Here is a 12865-nt window from a genome sequence, read left to right as displayed (position 1 = left end):
GGATGCGATCATACCAACTCACATGCACCGGATCCCATCAGAACTCCGAAGTTAAGCGAGTTTGGGCGAGAGTAGTACTAGGATGGGTGACCTCCTGGGAAGTCCTCGTGTTGCATCCCCCCCACCTCTTTTTTAATTTTCGTAGTTATTGTTAGCGGCTTATTTATTAATTATATTTTTTGAATTTTCGAGGGACGGTCGTGATGAACATTTATTTATGAATTTCGTGCGATCGTTGGGGGGCGGTGTGATTTTCACACGCGTAAAGGTTACGGCCAAAGAAATGGTTATATACAATTACAAGTCATAGAATAACGGATGCGATCATACCAACTCACATGCACCGGATCCCATCAGAACTCCGAAGTTAAGCGAGTTTGGGCGAGAGTAGTACTAGGATGGGTGACCTCCTGGGAAGTCCTCGTGTTGCATCCCCCCCACCTCTTTTTTAATTTTCGTAGTTATTGTTAGCGGCTTATTTATTAATTATATTTTTTGAATTTTCGAGGGACGGTCGTGATGAACATTTATTTATGAATTTCGTGCGATCGTTGGGGGGCGGTGTGATTTTCACACGCGTAAAGGTTACGGCCAAAGAAATGGTTATATACAATTACAAGTCATAGAATAACGGATGCGATCATACCAACTCACATGCACCGGATCCCATCAGAACTCCGAAGTTAAGCGAGTTTGGGCGAGAGTAGTACTAGGATGGGTGACCTCCTGGGAAGTCCTCGTGTTGCATCCCCCCCACCTCTTTTTTAATTTTCGTAGTTATTGTTAGCGGCTTATTTATTAATTATATTTTTTGAATTTTCGAGGGACGGTCGTGATGAACATTTATTTATGAATTTCGTGCGATCGTTGGGGGGCGGTGTGATTTTCACACGCGTAAAGGTTACGGCCAAAGAAATGGTTATATACAATTACAAGTCATAGAATAACGGATGCGATCATACCAACTCACATGCACCGGATCCCATCAGAACTCCGAAGTTAAGCGAGTTTGGGCGAGAGTAGTACTAGGATGGGTGACCTCCTGGGAAGTCCTCGTGTTGCATCCCCCCCACCTCTTTTTTAATTTTCGTAGTTATTGTTAGCGGCTTATTTATTAATTATATTTTTTGAATTTTCGAGGGACGGTCGTGATGAACATTTATTTATGAATTTCGTGCGATCGTTGGGGGGCGGTGTGATTTTCACACGCGTAAAGGTTACGGCCAAAGAAATGGTTATATACAATTACAAGTCATAGAATAACGGATGCGATCATACCAACTCACATGCACCGGATCCCATCAGAACTCCGAAGTTAAGCGAGTTTGGGCGAGAGTAGTACTAGGATGGGTGACCTCCTGGGAAGTCCTCGTGTTGCATCCCCCCCACCTCTTTTTTAATTTTCGTAGTTATTGTTAGCGGCTTATTTATTAATTATATTTTTTGAATTTTCGAGGGACGGTCGTGATGAACATTTATTTATGAATTTCGTGCGATCGTTGGGGGGCGGTGTGATTTTCACACGCGTAAAGGTTACGGCCAAAGAAATGGTTATATACAATTACAAGTCATAGAATAACGGATGCGATCATACCAACTCACATGCACCGGATCCCATCAGAACTCCGAAGTTAAGCGAGTTTGGGCGAGAGTAGTACTAGGATGGGTGACCTCCTGGGAAGTCCTCGTGTTGCATCCCCCCCACCTCTTTTTTAATTTTCGTAGTTATTGTTAGCGGCTTATTTATTAATTATATTTTTTGAATTTTCGAGGGACGGTCGTGATGAACATTTATTTATGAATTTCGTGCGATCGTTGGGGGGCGGTGTGATTTTCACACGCGTAAAGGTTACGGCCAAAGAAATGGTTATATACAATTACAAGTCATAGAATAACGGATGCGATCATACCAACTCACATGCACCGGATCCCATCAGAACTCCGAAGTTAAGCGAGTTTGGGCGAGAGTAGTACTAGGATGGGTGACCTCCTGGGAAGTCCTCGTGTTGCATCCCCCCCACCTCTTTTTTAATTTTCGTAGTTATTGTTAGCGGCTTATTTATTAATTATATTTTTTGAATTTTCGAGGGACGGTCGTGATGAACATTTATTTATGAATTTCGTGCGATCGTTGGGGGGCGGTGTGATTTTCACACGCGTAAAGGTTACGGCCAAAGAAATGGTTATATACAATTACAAGTCATAGAATAACGGATGCGATCATACCAACTCACATGCACCGGATCCCATCAGAACTCCGAAGTTAAGCGAGTTTGGGCGAGAGTAGTACTAGGATGGGTGACCTCCTGGGAAGTCCTCGTGTTGCATCCCCCCCACCTCTTTTTTAATTTTCGTAGTTATTGTTAGCGGCTTATTTATTAATTATATTTTTTGAATTTTCGAGGGACGGTCGTGATGAACATTTATTTATGAATTTCGTGCGATCGTTGGGGGGCGGTGTGATTTTCACACGCGTAAAGGTTACGGCCAAAGAAATGGTTATATACAATTACAAGTCATAGAATAACGGATGCGATCATACCAACTCACATGCACCGGATCCCATCAGAACTCCGAAGTTCAGCGAGTTTGGGCGAGAGTAGTACTAGGATGGGTGACCTCCTGGGAAGTCCTCGTGTTGCATCCCCCCCACCTCTTTTTTAATTTTCGTAGTTATTGTTAGCGGCTTATTTATTAATTATATTTTTTGAATTTTCGAGGGACGGTCGTGATGAACATTTATTTATGAATTTCGTGCGATCGTTGGGGGGCGGTGTGATTTTCACACGCGTAAAGGTTACGGCCAAAGAAATGGTTATATACAATTACAAGTCATAGAATAACGGATGCGATCATACCAACTCACATGCACCGGATCCCATCAGAACTCCGAAGTTAAGCGAGTTTGGGCGAGAGTAGTACTAGGATGGGTGACCTCCTGGGAAGTCCTCGTGTTGCATCCCCCCCACCTCTTTTTTAATTTTCGTAGTTATTGTTAGCGGCTTATTTATTAATTATATTTTTTGAATTTTCGAGGGACGGTCGTGATGAACATTTATTTATGAATTTCGTGCGATCGTTGGGGGGCGGTGTGATTTTCACACGCGTAAAGGTTACGGCCAAAGAAATGGTTATATACAATTACAAGTCATAGAATAACGGATGCGATCATACCAACTCACATGCACCGGATCCCATCAGAACTCCGAAGTTAAGCGAGTTTGGGCGAGAGTAGTACTAGGATGGGTGACCTCCTGGGAAGTCCTCGTGTTGCATCCCCCCCACCTCTTTTTTAATTTTCGTAGTTATTGTTAGCGGCTTATTTATTAATTATATTTTTTGAATTTTCGAGGGACGGTCGTGATGAACATTTATTTATGAATTTCGTGCGATCGTTGGGGGGCGGTGTGATTTTCACACGCGTAAAGGTTACGGCCAAAGAAATGGTTATATACAATTACAAGTCATAGAATAACGGATGCGATCATACCAACTCACATGCACCGGATCCCATCAGAACTCCGAAGTTAAGCGAGTTTGGGTGAGAGTAGTACTAGGATGGGTGACCTCCTGGGAAGTCCTCGTGTTGCATCCCCCCCACCTCTTTTTTAATTTTCGTAGTTATTGTTAGCGGCTTATTTATTAATTATATTTTTTGAATTTTCGAGGGACGGTCGTGATGAACATTTATTTATGAATTTCGTGCGATCGTTGGGGGGCGGTGTGATTTTCACACGCGTAAAGGTTACGGCCAAAGAAATGGTTATATACAATTACAAGTCATAGAATAACGGATGCGATCATACCAACTCACATGCACCGGATCCCATCAGAACTCCGAAGTTAAGCGAGTTTGGGCGAGAGTAGTACTAGGATGGGTGACCTCCTGGGAAGTCCTCGTGTTGCATCCCCCCCACCTCTTTTTTAATTTTCGTAGTTATTGTTAGCGGCTTATTTATTAATTATATTTTTTGAATTTTCGAGGGACGGTCGTGATGAACATTTATTTATGAATTTCGTGCGATCGTTGGGGGGCGGTGTGATTTTCACACGCGTAAAGGTTACGGCCAAAGAAATGGTTATATACAATTACAAGTCATAGAATAACGGATGCGATCATACCAACTCACATGCACCGGATCCCATCAGAACTCCGAAGTTAAGCGAGTTTGGGCGAGAGTAGTACTAGGATGGGTGACCTCCTGGGAAGTCCTCGTGTTGCATCCCCCCCACCTCTTTTTTAATTTTCGTAGTTATTGTTAGCGGCTTATTTATTAATTATATTTTTTGAATTTTCGAGGGACGGTCGTGATGAACATTTATTTATGAATTTCGTGCGATCGTTGGGGGGCGGTGTGATTTTCACACGCGTAAAGGTTACGGCCAAAGAAATGGTTATATACAATTACAAGTCATAGAATAACGGATGCGATCATACCAACTCACATGCACCGGATCCCATCAGAACTCCGAAGTTAAGCGAGTTTGGGCGAGAGTAGTACTAGGATGGGTGACCTCCTGGGAAGTCCTCGTGTTGCATCCCCCCCACCTCTTTTTTAATTTTCGTAGTTATTGTTAGCGGCTTATTTATTAATTATATTTTTTGAATTTTCGAGGGACGGTCGTGATGAACATTTATTTATGAATTTCGTGCGATCGTTGGGGGGCGGTGTGATTTTCACACGCGTAAAGGTTACGGCCAAAGAAATGGTTATATACAATTACAAGTCATAGAATAACGGATGCGATCATACCAACTCACATGCACCGGATCCCATCAGAACTCCGAAGTTAAGCGAGTTTGGGCGAGAGTAGTACTAGGATGGGTGACCTCCTGGGAAGTCCTCGTGTTGCATCCCCCCCACCTCTTTTTTAATTTTCGTAGTTATTGTTAGCGGCTTATTTATTAATTATATTTTTTGAATTTTCGAGGGACGGTCGTGATGAACATTTATTTATGAATTTCGTGCGATCGTTGGGGGGCGGTGTGATTTTCACACGCGTAAAGGTTACGGCCAAAGAAATGGTTATATACAATTACAAGTCATAGAATAACGGATGCGATCATACCAACTCACATGCACCGGATCCCATCAGAACTCCGAAGTTAAGCGAGTTTGGGCGAGAGTAGTACTAGGATGGGTGACCTCCTGGGAAGTCCTCGTGTTGCATCCCCCCCACCTCTTTTTTAATTTTCGTAGTTATTGTTAGCGGCTTATTTATTAATTATATTTTTTGAATTTTCGAGGGACGGTCGTGATGAACATTTATTTATGAATTTCGTGCGATCGTTGGGGGGCGGTGTGATTTTCACACGCGTAAAGGTTACGGCCAAAGAAATGGTTATATACAATTACAAGTCATAGAATAACGGATGCGATCATACCAACTCACATGCACCGGATCCCATCAGAACTCCGAAGTTAAGCGAGTTTGGGCGAGAGTAGTACTAGGATGGGTGACCTCCTGGGAAGTCCTCGTGTTGCATCCCCCCCACCTCTTTTTTAATTTTCGTAGTTATTGTTAGCGGCTTATTTATTAATTATATTTTTTGAATTTTCGAGGGACGGTCGTGATGAACATTTATTTATGAATTTCGTGCGATCGTTGGGGGGCGGTGTGATTTTCACACGCGTAAAGGTTACGGCCAAAGAAATGGTTATATACAATTACAAGTCATAGAATAACGGATGCGATCATACCAACTCACATGCACCGGATCCCATCAGAACTCCGAAGTTAAGCGAGTTTGGGCGAGAGTAGTACTAGGATGGGTGACCTCCTGGGAAGTCCTCGTGTTGCATCCCCCCCACCTCTTTTTTAATTTTCGTAGTTATTGTTAGCGGCTTATTTATTAATTATATTTTTTGAATTTTCGAGGGACGGTCGTGATGAACATTTATTTATGAATTTCGTGCGATCGTTGGGGGGCGGTGTGATTTTCACACGCGTAAAGGTTACGGCCAAAGAAATGGTTATATACAATTACAAGTCATAGAATAACGGATGCGATCATACCAACTCACATGCACCGGATCCCATCAGAACTCCGAAGTTAAGCGAGTTTGGGCGAGAGTAGTACTAGGATGGGTGACCTCCTGGGAAGTCCTCGTGTTGCATCCCCCCCACCTCTTTTTTAATTTTCGTAGTTATTGTTAGCGGCTTATTTATTAATTATATTTTTTGAATTTTCGAGGGACGGTCGTGATGAACATTTATTTATGAATTTCGTGCGATCGTTGGGGGGCGGTGTGATTTTCACACGCGTAAAGGTTACGGCCAAAGAAATGGTTATATACAATTACAAGTCATAGAATAACGGATGCGATCATACCAACTCACATGCACCGGATCCCATCAGAACTCCGAAGTTAAGCGAGTTTGGGCGAGAGTAGTACTAGGATGGGTGACCTCCTGGGAAGTCCTCGTGTTGCATCCCCCCCACCTCTTTTTTAATTTTCGTAGTTATTGTTAGCGGCTTATTTATTAATTATATTTTTTGAATTTTCGAGGGACGGTCGTGATGAACATTTATTTATGAATTTCGTGCGATCGTTGGGGGGCGGTGTGATTTTCACACGCGTAAAGGTTACGGCCAAAGAAATGGTTATATACAATTACAAGTCATAGAATAACGGATGCGATCATACCAACTCACATGCACCGGATCCCATCAGAACTCCGAAGTTAAGCGAGTTTGGGCGAGAGTAGTACTAGGATGGGTGACCTCCTGGGAAGTCCTCGTGTTGCATCCCCCCCACCTCTTTTTTAATTTTCGTAGTTATTGTTAGCGGCTTATTTATTAATTATATTTTTTGAATTTTCGAGGGACGGTCGTGATGAACATTTATTTATGAATTTCGTGCGATCGTTGGGGGGCGGTGTGATTTTCACACGCGTAAAGGTTACGGCCAAAGAAATGGTTATATACAATTACAAGTCATAGAATAACGGATGCGATCATACCAACTCACATGCACCGGATCCCATCAGAACTCCGAAGTTAAGCGAGTTTGGGCGAGAGTAGTACTAGGATGGGTGACCTCCTGGGAAGTCCTCGTGTTGCATCCCCCCCACCTCTTTTTTAATTTTCGTAGTTATTGTTAGCGGCTTATTTATTAATTATATTTTTTGAATTTTCGAGGGACGGTCGTGATGAACATTTATTTATGAATTTCGTGCGATCGTTGGGGGGCGGTGTGATTTTCACACGCGTAAAGGTTACGGCCAAAGAAATGGTTATATACAATTACAAGTCATAGAATAACGGATGCGATCATACCAACTCACATGCACCGGATCCCATCAGAACTCCGAAGTTAAGCGAGTTTGGGCGAGAGTAGTACTAGGATGGGTGACCTCCTGGGAAGTCCTCGTGTTGCATCCCCCCCACCTCTTTTTTAATTTTCGTAGTTATTGTTAGCGGCTTATTTATTAATTATATTTTTTGAATTTTCGAGGGACGGTCGTGATGAACATTTATTTATGAATTTCGTGCGATCGTTGGGGGGCGGTGTGATTTTCACACGCGTAAAGGTTACGGCCAAAGAAATGGTTATATACAATTACAAGTCATAGAATAACGGATGCGATCATACCAACTCACATGCACCGGATCCCATCAGAACTCCGAAGTTAAGCGAGTTTGGGCGAGAGTAGTACTAGGATGGGTGACCTCCTGGGAAGTCCTCGTGTTGCATCCCCCCCACCTCTTTTTTAATTTTCGTAGTTATTGTTAGCGGCTTATTTATTAATTATATTTTTTGAATTTTCGAGGGACGGTCGTGATGAACATTTATTTATGAATTTCGTGCGATCGTTGGGGGGCGGTGTGATTTTCACACGCGTAAAGGTTACGGCCAAAGAAATGGTTATATACAATTACAAGTCATAGAATAACGGATGCGATCATACCAACTCACATGCACCGGATCCCATCAGAACTCCGAAGTTAAGCGAGTTTGGGCGAGAGTAGTACTAGGATGGGTGACCTCCTGGGAAGTCCTCGTGTTGCATCCCCCCCACCTCTTTTTTAATTTTCGTAGTTATTGTTAGCGGCTTATTTATTAATTATATTTTTTGAATTTTCGAGGGACGGTCGTGATGAACATTTATTTATGAATTTCGTGCGATCGTTGGGGGGCGGTGTGATTTTCACACGCGTAAAGGTTACGGCCAAAGAAATGGTTATATACAATTACAAGTCATAGAATAACGGATGCGATCATACCAACTCACATGCACCGGATCCCATCAGAACTCCGAAGTTAAGCGAGTTTGGGCGAGAGTAGTACTAGGATGGGTGACCTCCTGGGAAGTCCTCGTGTTGCATCCCCCCCACCTCTTTTTTAATTTTCGTAGTTATTGTTAGCGGCTTATTTATTAATTATATTTTTTGAATTTTCGAGGGACGGTCGTGATGAACATTTATTTATGAATTTCGTGCGATCGTTGGGGGGCGGTGTGATTTTCACACGCGTAAAGGTTACGGCCAAAGAAATGGTTATATGACAATTACAAGTCATAGAATAACGGATGCGATCATACCAACTCACATGCACCGGATCCCATCAGAACTCCGAAGTTAAGCGAGTTTGGGCGAGAGTAGTACTAGGATGGGTGACCTCCTGGGAAGTCCTCGTGTTGCATCCCCCCCACCTCTTTTTTAATTTTCGTAGTTATTGTTAGCGGCTTATTTATTAATTATATTTTTTGAATTTTCGAGGGACGGTCGTGATGAACATTTATTTATGAATTTCGTGCGATCGTTGGGGGGCGGTGTGATTTTCACACGCGTAAAGGTTACGGCCAAAGAAATGGTTATATACAATTACAAGTCATAGAATAACGGATGCGATCATACCAACTCACATGCACCGGATCCCATCAGAACTCCGAAGTTAAGCGAGTTTGGGCGAGAGTAGTACTAGGATGGGTGACCTCCTGGGAAGTCCTCGTGTTGCATCCCCCCCACCTCTTTTTTAATTTTCGTAGTTATTGTTAGCGGCTTATTTATTAATTATATTTTTTGAATTTTCGAGGGACGGTCGTGATGAACATTTATTTATGAATTTCGTGCGATCGTTGGGGGGCGGTGTGATTTTCACACGCGTAAAGGTTACGGCCAAAGAAATGGTTATATACAATTACAAGTCATAGAATAACGGATGCGATCATACCAACTCACATGCACCGGATCCCATCAGAACTCCGAAGTTAAGCGAGTTTGGGCGAGAGTAGTACTAGGATGGGTGACCTCCTGGGAAGTCCTCGTGTTGCATCCCCCCCACCTCTTTTTTAATTTTCGTAGTTATTGTTAGCGGCTTATTTATTAATTATATTTTTTGAATTTTCGAGGGACGGTCGTGATGAACATTTATTTATGAATTTCGTGCGATCGTTGGGGGGCGGTGTGATTTTCACACGCGTAAAGGTTACGGCCAAAGAAATGGTTATATACAATTACAAGTCATAGAATAACGGATGCGATCATACCAACTCACATGCACCGGATCCCATCAGAACTCCGAAGTTAAGCGAGTTTGGGCGAGAGTAGTACTAGGATGGGTGACCTCCTGGGAAGTCCTCGTGTTGCATCCCCCCCACCTCTTTTTTAATTTTCGTAGTTATTGTTAGCGGCTTATTTATTAATTATATTTTTTGAATTTTCGAGGGACGGTCGTGATGAACATTTATTTATGAATTTCGTGCGATCGTTGGGGGGCGGTGTGATTTTCACACGCGTAAAGGTTACGGCCAAAGAAATGGTTATATACAATTACAAGTCATAGAATAACGGATGCGATCATACCAACTCACATGCACCGGATCCCATCAGAACTCCGAAGTTAAGCGAGTTTGGGCGAGAGTAGTACTAGGATGGGTGACCTCCTGGGAAGTCCTCGTGTTGCATCCCCCCCACCTCTTTTTTAATTTTCGTAGTTATTGTTAGCGGCTTATTTATTAATTATATTTTTTGAATTTTCGAGGGACGGTCGTGATGAACATTTATTTATGAATTTCGTGCGATCGTTGGGGGGCGGTGTGATTTTCACACGCGTAAAGGTTACGGCCAAAGAAATGGTTATATACAATTACAAGTCATAGAATAACGGATGCGATCATACCAACTCACATGCACCGGATCCCATCAGAACTCCGAAGTTAAGCGAGTTTGGGCGAGAGTAGTACTAGGATGGGTGACCTCCTGGGAAGTCCTCGTGTTGCATCCCCCCCACCTCTTTTTTAATTTTCGTAGTTATTGTTAGCGGCTTATTTATTAATTATATTTTTTGAATTTTCGAGGGACGGTCGTGATGAACATTTATTTATGAATTTCGTGCGATCGTTGGGGGGCGGTGTGATTTTCACACGCGTAAAGGTTACGGCCAAAGAAATGGTTATATACAATTACAAGTCATAGAATAACGGATGCGATCATACCAACTCACATGCACCGGATCCCATCAGAACTCCGAAGTTAAGCGAGTTTGGGCGAGAGTAGTACTAGGATGGGTGACCTCCTGGGAAGTCCTCGTGTTGCATCCCCCCCACCTCTTTTTTAATTTTCGTAGTTATTGTTAGCGGCTTATTTATTAATTATATTTTTTGAATTTTCGAGGGACGGTCGTGATGAACATTTATTTATGAATTTCGTGCGATCGTTGGGGGGCGGTGTGATTTTCACACGCGTAAAGGTTACGGCCAAAGAAATGGTTATATACAATTACAAGTCATAGAATAACGGATGCGATCATACCAACTCACATGCACCGGATCCCATCAGAACTCCGAAGTTAAGCGAGTTTGGGCGAGAGTAGTACTAGGATGGGTGACCTCCTGGGAAGTCCTCGTGTTGCATCCCCCCCACCTCTTTTTTAATTTTCGTAGTTATTGTTAGCGGCTTATTTATTAATTATATTTTTTGAATTTTCGAGGGACGGTCGTGATGAACATTTATTTATGAATTTCGTGCGATCGTTGGGGGGCGGTGTGATTTTCACACGCGTAAAGGTTACGGCCAAAGAAATGGTTATATACAATTACAAGTCATAGAATAACGGATGCGATCATACCAACTCACATGCACCGGATCCCATCAGAACTCCGAAGTTAAGCGAGTTTGGGCGAGAGTAGTACTAGGATGGGTGACCTCCTGGGAAGTCCTCGTGTTGCATCCCCCCCACCTCTTTTTTAATTTTCGTAGTTATTGTTAGCGGCTTATTTATTAATTATATTTTTTGAATTTTCGAGGGACGGTCGTGATGAACATTTATTTATGAATTTCGTGCGATCGTTGGGGGGCGGTGTGATTTTCACACGCGTAAAGGTTACGGCCAAAGAAATGGTTATATACAATTACAAGTCATAGAATAACGGATGCGATCATACCAACTCACATGCACCGGATCCCATCAGAACTCCGAAGTTAAGCGAGTTTGGGCGAGAGTAGTACTAGGATGGGTGACCTCCTGGGAAGTCCTCGTGTTGCATCCCCCCCACCTCTTTTTTAATTTTCGTAGTTATTGTTAGCGGCTTATTTATTAATTATATTTTTTGAATTTTCGAGGGACGGTCGTGATGAACATTTATTTATGAATTTCGTGCGATCGTTGGGGGGCGGTGTGATTTTCACACGCGTAAAGGTTACGGCCAAAGAAATGGTTATATACAATTACAAGTCATAGAATAACGGATGCGATCATACCAACTCACATGCACCGGATCCCATCAGAACTCCGAAGTTAAGCGAGTTTGGGCGAGAGTAGTACTAGGATGGGTGACCTCCTGGGAAGTCCTCGTGTTGCATCCCCCCCACCTCTTTTTTAATTTTCGTAGTTATTGTTAGCGGCTTATTTATTAATTATATTTTTTGAATTTTCGAGGGACGGTCGTGATGAACATTTATTTATGAATTTCGTGCGATCGTTGGGGGGCGGTGTGATTTTCACACGCGTAAAGGTTACGGCCAAAGAAATGGTTATATACAATTACAAGTCATAGAATAACGGATGCGATCATACCAACTCACATGCACCGGATCCCATCAGAACTCCGAAGTTAAGCGAGTTTGGGCGAGAGTAGTACTAGGATGGGTGACCTCCTGGGAAGTCCTCGTGTTGCATCCCCCCCACCTCTTTTTTAATTTTCGTAGTTATTGTTAGCGGCTTATTTATTAATTATATTTTTTGAATTTTCGAGGGACGGTCGTGATGAACATTTATTTATGAATTTCGTGCGATCGTTGGGGGGGCGGTGTGATTTTCACACGCGTAAAGGTTACGGCCAAAGAAATGGTTATATACAATTACAAGTCATAGAATAACGGATGCGATCATACCAACTCACATGCACCGGATCCCATCAGAACTCCGAAGTTAAGCGAGTTTGGGCGAGAGTAGTACTAGGATGGGTGACCTCCTGGGAAGTCCTCGTGTTGCATCCCCCCCACCTCTTTTTTAATTTTCGTAGTTATTGTTAGCGGCTTATTTATTAATTATATTTTTTGAATTTTCGAGGGACGGTCGTGATGAACATTTATTTATGAATTTCGTGCGATCGTTGGGGGGCGGTGTGATTTTCACACGCGTAAAGGTTACGGCCAAAGAAATGGTTATATACAATTACAAGTCATAGAATAACGGATGCGATCATACCAACTCACATGCACCGGATCCCATCAGAACTCCGAAGTTAAGCGAGTTTGGGCGAGAGTAGTACTAGGATGGGTGACCTCCTGGGAAGTCCTCGTGTTGCATCCCCCCCACCTCTTTTTTAATTTTCGTAGTTATTGTTAGCGGCTTATTTATTAATTATATTTTTTGAATTTTCGAGGGACGGTCGTGATGAACATTTATTTATGAAT

The 12865-nt window shown here is 42.7% G+C and overlaps 41 non-coding genes across 41 annotated transcripts; all 41 read left to right on the top strand.

Moving 5' to 3' along the window:
- Nucleotides 1-119, top strand: LOC126613250 (5S ribosomal RNA). The gene has a single exon (XR_007619795.1). It is a non-coding gene; the product is annotated as a 5S ribosomal RNA (ribosomal RNA).
- A 197-nt stretch (nucleotides 120-316) lies between these two features.
- Nucleotides 317-435, top strand: LOC126613249 (5S ribosomal RNA). The gene has a single exon (XR_007619794.1). It is a non-coding gene; the product is annotated as a 5S ribosomal RNA (ribosomal RNA).
- Nucleotides 436-632: 197 nt separating this feature from the next.
- On the top strand, nucleotides 633-751 carry LOC126613248 (5S ribosomal RNA). Its single transcript, XR_007619793.1, has one exon. It is a non-coding gene; the product is annotated as a 5S ribosomal RNA (ribosomal RNA).
- Nucleotides 752-948: 197 nt separating this feature from the next.
- On the top strand, nucleotides 949-1067 carry LOC126613247 (5S ribosomal RNA). The gene has a single exon (XR_007619792.1). It is a non-coding gene; the product is annotated as a 5S ribosomal RNA (ribosomal RNA).
- A 197-nt stretch (nucleotides 1068-1264) lies between these two features.
- Nucleotides 1265-1383, top strand: LOC126613245 (5S ribosomal RNA). The gene has a single exon (XR_007619790.1). It is a non-coding gene; the product is annotated as a 5S ribosomal RNA (ribosomal RNA).
- Nucleotides 1384-1580: 197 nt separating this feature from the next.
- On the top strand, nucleotides 1581-1699 carry LOC126613243 (5S ribosomal RNA). Its single transcript, XR_007619789.1, has one exon. It is a non-coding gene; the product is annotated as a 5S ribosomal RNA (ribosomal RNA).
- A 197-nt stretch (nucleotides 1700-1896) lies between these two features.
- Nucleotides 1897-2015, top strand: LOC126613242 (5S ribosomal RNA). Its single transcript, XR_007619788.1, has one exon. It is a non-coding gene; the product is annotated as a 5S ribosomal RNA (ribosomal RNA).
- Nucleotides 2016-2212: 197 nt separating this feature from the next.
- On the top strand, nucleotides 2213-2331 carry LOC126613241 (5S ribosomal RNA). Its single transcript, XR_007619787.1, has one exon. It is a non-coding gene; the product is annotated as a 5S ribosomal RNA (ribosomal RNA).
- A 197-nt stretch (nucleotides 2332-2528) lies between these two features.
- On the top strand, nucleotides 2529-2647 carry LOC126613218 (5S ribosomal RNA). The gene has a single exon (XR_007619765.1). It is a non-coding gene; the product is annotated as a 5S ribosomal RNA (ribosomal RNA).
- A 197-nt stretch (nucleotides 2648-2844) lies between these two features.
- Nucleotides 2845-2963, top strand: LOC126613240 (5S ribosomal RNA). The gene has a single exon (XR_007619786.1). It is a non-coding gene; the product is annotated as a 5S ribosomal RNA (ribosomal RNA).
- A 197-nt stretch (nucleotides 2964-3160) lies between these two features.
- Nucleotides 3161-3279, top strand: LOC126613239 (5S ribosomal RNA). The gene has a single exon (XR_007619785.1). It is a non-coding gene; the product is annotated as a 5S ribosomal RNA (ribosomal RNA).
- Nucleotides 3280-3476: 197 nt separating this feature from the next.
- LOC126613217 (5S ribosomal RNA) lies at nucleotides 3477-3595 on the top strand. Its single transcript, XR_007619764.1, has one exon. It is a non-coding gene; the product is annotated as a 5S ribosomal RNA (ribosomal RNA).
- Nucleotides 3596-3792: 197 nt separating this feature from the next.
- LOC126613238 (5S ribosomal RNA) lies at nucleotides 3793-3911 on the top strand. Its single transcript, XR_007619784.1, has one exon. It is a non-coding gene; the product is annotated as a 5S ribosomal RNA (ribosomal RNA).
- Nucleotides 3912-4108: 197 nt separating this feature from the next.
- On the top strand, nucleotides 4109-4227 carry LOC126613237 (5S ribosomal RNA). Its single transcript, XR_007619783.1, has one exon. It is a non-coding gene; the product is annotated as a 5S ribosomal RNA (ribosomal RNA).
- A 197-nt stretch (nucleotides 4228-4424) lies between these two features.
- On the top strand, nucleotides 4425-4543 carry LOC126613236 (5S ribosomal RNA). The gene has a single exon (XR_007619782.1). It is a non-coding gene; the product is annotated as a 5S ribosomal RNA (ribosomal RNA).
- A 197-nt stretch (nucleotides 4544-4740) lies between these two features.
- LOC126613235 (5S ribosomal RNA) lies at nucleotides 4741-4859 on the top strand. The gene has a single exon (XR_007619781.1). It is a non-coding gene; the product is annotated as a 5S ribosomal RNA (ribosomal RNA).
- Nucleotides 4860-5056: 197 nt separating this feature from the next.
- On the top strand, nucleotides 5057-5175 carry LOC126613233 (5S ribosomal RNA). Its single transcript, XR_007619779.1, has one exon. It is a non-coding gene; the product is annotated as a 5S ribosomal RNA (ribosomal RNA).
- Nucleotides 5176-5372: 197 nt separating this feature from the next.
- On the top strand, nucleotides 5373-5491 carry LOC126613232 (5S ribosomal RNA). Its single transcript, XR_007619778.1, has one exon. It is a non-coding gene; the product is annotated as a 5S ribosomal RNA (ribosomal RNA).
- A 197-nt stretch (nucleotides 5492-5688) lies between these two features.
- Nucleotides 5689-5807, top strand: LOC126613231 (5S ribosomal RNA). The gene has a single exon (XR_007619777.1). It is a non-coding gene; the product is annotated as a 5S ribosomal RNA (ribosomal RNA).
- A 197-nt stretch (nucleotides 5808-6004) lies between these two features.
- On the top strand, nucleotides 6005-6123 carry LOC126613230 (5S ribosomal RNA). Its single transcript, XR_007619776.1, has one exon. It is a non-coding gene; the product is annotated as a 5S ribosomal RNA (ribosomal RNA).
- Nucleotides 6124-6320: 197 nt separating this feature from the next.
- Nucleotides 6321-6439, top strand: LOC126613229 (5S ribosomal RNA). Its single transcript, XR_007619775.1, has one exon. It is a non-coding gene; the product is annotated as a 5S ribosomal RNA (ribosomal RNA).
- A 197-nt stretch (nucleotides 6440-6636) lies between these two features.
- On the top strand, nucleotides 6637-6755 carry LOC126613227 (5S ribosomal RNA). The gene has a single exon (XR_007619774.1). It is a non-coding gene; the product is annotated as a 5S ribosomal RNA (ribosomal RNA).
- Nucleotides 6756-6952: 197 nt separating this feature from the next.
- Nucleotides 6953-7071, top strand: LOC126613226 (5S ribosomal RNA). Its single transcript, XR_007619773.1, has one exon. It is a non-coding gene; the product is annotated as a 5S ribosomal RNA (ribosomal RNA).
- A 197-nt stretch (nucleotides 7072-7268) lies between these two features.
- LOC126613225 (5S ribosomal RNA) lies at nucleotides 7269-7387 on the top strand. The gene has a single exon (XR_007619772.1). It is a non-coding gene; the product is annotated as a 5S ribosomal RNA (ribosomal RNA).
- A 197-nt stretch (nucleotides 7388-7584) lies between these two features.
- Nucleotides 7585-7703, top strand: LOC126613224 (5S ribosomal RNA). The gene has a single exon (XR_007619771.1). It is a non-coding gene; the product is annotated as a 5S ribosomal RNA (ribosomal RNA).
- A 197-nt stretch (nucleotides 7704-7900) lies between these two features.
- LOC126613223 (5S ribosomal RNA) lies at nucleotides 7901-8019 on the top strand. Its single transcript, XR_007619770.1, has one exon. It is a non-coding gene; the product is annotated as a 5S ribosomal RNA (ribosomal RNA).
- Nucleotides 8020-8216: 197 nt separating this feature from the next.
- LOC126613221 (5S ribosomal RNA) lies at nucleotides 8217-8335 on the top strand. The gene has a single exon (XR_007619768.1). It is a non-coding gene; the product is annotated as a 5S ribosomal RNA (ribosomal RNA).
- Nucleotides 8336-8533: 198 nt separating this feature from the next.
- LOC126613220 (5S ribosomal RNA) lies at nucleotides 8534-8652 on the top strand. Its single transcript, XR_007619767.1, has one exon. It is a non-coding gene; the product is annotated as a 5S ribosomal RNA (ribosomal RNA).
- A 197-nt stretch (nucleotides 8653-8849) lies between these two features.
- LOC126613208 (5S ribosomal RNA) lies at nucleotides 8850-8968 on the top strand. Its single transcript, XR_007619756.1, has one exon. It is a non-coding gene; the product is annotated as a 5S ribosomal RNA (ribosomal RNA).
- Nucleotides 8969-9165: 197 nt separating this feature from the next.
- Nucleotides 9166-9284, top strand: LOC126613197 (5S ribosomal RNA). Its single transcript, XR_007619745.1, has one exon. It is a non-coding gene; the product is annotated as a 5S ribosomal RNA (ribosomal RNA).
- Nucleotides 9285-9481: 197 nt separating this feature from the next.
- LOC126613185 (5S ribosomal RNA) lies at nucleotides 9482-9600 on the top strand. The gene has a single exon (XR_007619734.1). It is a non-coding gene; the product is annotated as a 5S ribosomal RNA (ribosomal RNA).
- A 197-nt stretch (nucleotides 9601-9797) lies between these two features.
- On the top strand, nucleotides 9798-9916 carry LOC126613174 (5S ribosomal RNA). The gene has a single exon (XR_007619721.1). It is a non-coding gene; the product is annotated as a 5S ribosomal RNA (ribosomal RNA).
- Nucleotides 9917-10113: 197 nt separating this feature from the next.
- On the top strand, nucleotides 10114-10232 carry LOC126613161 (5S ribosomal RNA). The gene has a single exon (XR_007619709.1). It is a non-coding gene; the product is annotated as a 5S ribosomal RNA (ribosomal RNA).
- A 197-nt stretch (nucleotides 10233-10429) lies between these two features.
- On the top strand, nucleotides 10430-10548 carry LOC126613149 (5S ribosomal RNA). Its single transcript, XR_007619697.1, has one exon. It is a non-coding gene; the product is annotated as a 5S ribosomal RNA (ribosomal RNA).
- A 197-nt stretch (nucleotides 10549-10745) lies between these two features.
- Nucleotides 10746-10864, top strand: LOC126613137 (5S ribosomal RNA). Its single transcript, XR_007619685.1, has one exon. It is a non-coding gene; the product is annotated as a 5S ribosomal RNA (ribosomal RNA).
- A 197-nt stretch (nucleotides 10865-11061) lies between these two features.
- LOC126613124 (5S ribosomal RNA) lies at nucleotides 11062-11180 on the top strand. Its single transcript, XR_007619673.1, has one exon. It is a non-coding gene; the product is annotated as a 5S ribosomal RNA (ribosomal RNA).
- Nucleotides 11181-11377: 197 nt separating this feature from the next.
- On the top strand, nucleotides 11378-11496 carry LOC126613257 (5S ribosomal RNA). The gene has a single exon (XR_007619802.1). It is a non-coding gene; the product is annotated as a 5S ribosomal RNA (ribosomal RNA).
- Nucleotides 11497-11693: 197 nt separating this feature from the next.
- LOC126613246 (5S ribosomal RNA) lies at nucleotides 11694-11812 on the top strand. The gene has a single exon (XR_007619791.1). It is a non-coding gene; the product is annotated as a 5S ribosomal RNA (ribosomal RNA).
- Nucleotides 11813-12009: 197 nt separating this feature from the next.
- Nucleotides 12010-12128, top strand: LOC126613234 (5S ribosomal RNA). The gene has a single exon (XR_007619780.1). It is a non-coding gene; the product is annotated as a 5S ribosomal RNA (ribosomal RNA).
- Nucleotides 12129-12326: 198 nt separating this feature from the next.
- LOC126613222 (5S ribosomal RNA) lies at nucleotides 12327-12445 on the top strand. Its single transcript, XR_007619769.1, has one exon. It is a non-coding gene; the product is annotated as a 5S ribosomal RNA (ribosomal RNA).
- A 197-nt stretch (nucleotides 12446-12642) lies between these two features.
- On the top strand, nucleotides 12643-12761 carry LOC126613118 (5S ribosomal RNA). The gene has a single exon (XR_007619666.1). It is a non-coding gene; the product is annotated as a 5S ribosomal RNA (ribosomal RNA).
- The last annotated feature ends 104 nt before the right edge of the window (nucleotides 12762-12865 follow it).

The sequence above is a fragment of the Malus sylvestris genome, assembly GCF_916048215.2.
Source record: "Malus sylvestris chromosome 4 unlocalized genomic scaffold, drMalSylv7.2 SUPER_4_unloc_5, whole genome shotgun sequence".
Classification (NCBI taxonomy): Eukaryota; Viridiplantae; Streptophyta; class Magnoliopsida; order Rosales; family Rosaceae; genus Malus; species Malus sylvestris.
The sequence above is the reverse complement of the archived record's forward strand: the minus strand, read 5'-3'. Positions and strand labels throughout refer to the sequence as shown.